Source organism: Colobus angolensis, unplaced genomic scaffold (assembly GCF_000951035.1).
Source record: "Colobus angolensis palliatus isolate OR3802 unplaced genomic scaffold, Cang.pa_1.0 Scaffold72, whole genome shotgun sequence".
In the NCBI taxonomy this organism is placed as follows: domain Eukaryota; kingdom Metazoa; phylum Chordata; class Mammalia; order Primates; family Cercopithecidae; genus Colobus; species Colobus angolensis.
In genome coordinates this window covers 5,049,546-5,051,722 of record NW_012120932.1, presented here as the reverse complement: position 1 = coordinate 5,051,722, position 2,177 = coordinate 5,049,546, and positions in this window count along the sequence as shown.

Here is a 2,177-nt window from a genome sequence, read left to right as displayed (position 1 = left end):
TTTTTTTTTTTTTTTTACCAGAAACCAAACAGATGGCTAACCTTCTGCTACAAACTGATAAGCAGCTATATCTGATAAGCATAGACACTTCTGTTACCACATTAAATCCTATGTTAAGACCAGTCTGGGAACAACAGAGGCTTTGTTAGAAGCGATGAAAGAGATACTCTTTCCACAACTTGGTTACTGCACACAAATTTATTGGTGAAATTCTCTGTGGTGCTGTTCATGATAAATAAGTCCTTTATAGTCTACTGAAGGCTTACAACTATCACATATACCTGAACATACCAATACACAAAAGTCCTTCCAACAGTGCAGACGTGAAAAACCCACCAAACACTTGTGGGGCTTGATGATCTATCCAGTAACTGCTGTCAGTAAAGCTAATACTCATCAGTGCCCTGCAGCTTTCCGTCCTACTGCCTCGCTGTTCCTGTGGGTCAGTGACATATCCAGTGGCTGTCCTTTACTTCATCTCCAGGAGTGAAAGCCTTTTCCACAATTCCTGAGATTGGCCTGGGTGGGATTGGGGGTGGGGGCACACCACAGTGTATCAAGTTTAAGCTGAACTACATATCTGCTGAAAACAATGCTAACGCCCAATCTTCTCTAGGTTTGTTTGGGTAGATACCACATCTGTCTTATCTTTCCTCCGGGGCAGTTTCATTCACAATGCTTGAAAGCCTCATTTAACATGAATGTGATCAATCCTGAAATCCTAAAATAAAGCATGGGCAGGAGCAGGGGCTCACGCCTGTAATCCCAGCACTTTGGGAGGCCGAGGTGGGTGGATCACCTGAGGTCAGGAGTTCAAGACCAGGCTGGCCAACATGGTGAAACCCTGTCTCTACTAAAAATACAGAAAAAATTGGCTGGGTGTGGTGGTGGGCACCTGTAATCCCGGCTACTCGGGAGGCTGAGGCAGAAGAATCGCTTGAACTCAGGAGGCAGAGGTTGCAGTGAGCCAAGATGGTGCCACTGCACTCTAGCCTGGGCGAGAGAGTGAGACTGTTTCAAAAATAAAAATAAAAATAAAACAAAACAAAGCAAATTTAACCTCATCAAGGTTATCTTATAAAAAGAAGTGAATGCTGATTAAGATTGGAATTCTAATCTATCAATATGTGAAGACTTACAAACCTTAAGGTTTGATTTTCCGCCATCATTCACAAATACTATTTTTATTGATAATAAAACATTATTAGGTGCAATGACAAATGGAAATATCTTTATAGAGCTTTGAGCATTCACGACACCATAGCTTATAAGTGTGAATTAATACACTGATAAGGTTTAAGTGGGGCCCAGTTATTGTTGATAATCATCACACAGTTCATTGTTCTCCACCTACTGGAACAGGCTTAGGAGTTACTGCTAAAGCAGACAGGGGCCATGTCCTTACGCAGAACTCAAAGACTGCTCAACAGTATACCTGGAACACAAGGGCCATTCAAGCACTTACATGCTTAGTGAGTGGCCAAGACCAACTAGGAAGCAATTAATCACATACTGGTTAGAGTCAGATTCAAACTATAAGGGCTGGCTGGGCGCCGTGGCTCACGCCTGTAATCCCAGCATTTTGGGGGGGCCAGAGAGGTGGGTGGATCACTTGATGTCAGGAGTTCGAGACCAGCCGGGCCAATATGGTGAAACCCCGTCTCTACTAAAAAATAAAAAAATTAGCTGGGCATAGTGGCAGGTGGCTGTAATCCCAGCTACTCGGGAGGCCGAGACATGAGACTCGCTTGAACCTGAGAGGAGGAGGTTGCAGTGAGCTGAGAGTGCACCACTGCGCTCCAGCCTGCACAAAAGATAGAGACTTTGTCTCAAACAAAAACAAAAAAGCTATAGGGGCTGTTAATGTATATTAAAAAATGTAGCTGACCCTTGAACAACGCAGGGGTTAGGGGTACCAAGCTCCCACATAGCTGAAAATCTATGTGTAACTTCTGACTTCCCAAAAACCTAATAGCCTACTGTTGACCAGAAGCCTCACTGATAACATAAACAGTTGATTAACACACATTTTGTATGTTATGTATATTATATTCTGTATTCTTATAATAAAGTAAGCTAGAGAAAAGAAAATGTTGCCGGGCATGGTGGCTCATGCCTGTAATCCCAGCACTTTGGGAGGCTGAGGTGGGCGGATCACCTGAGGTCGGGTGTTCGAG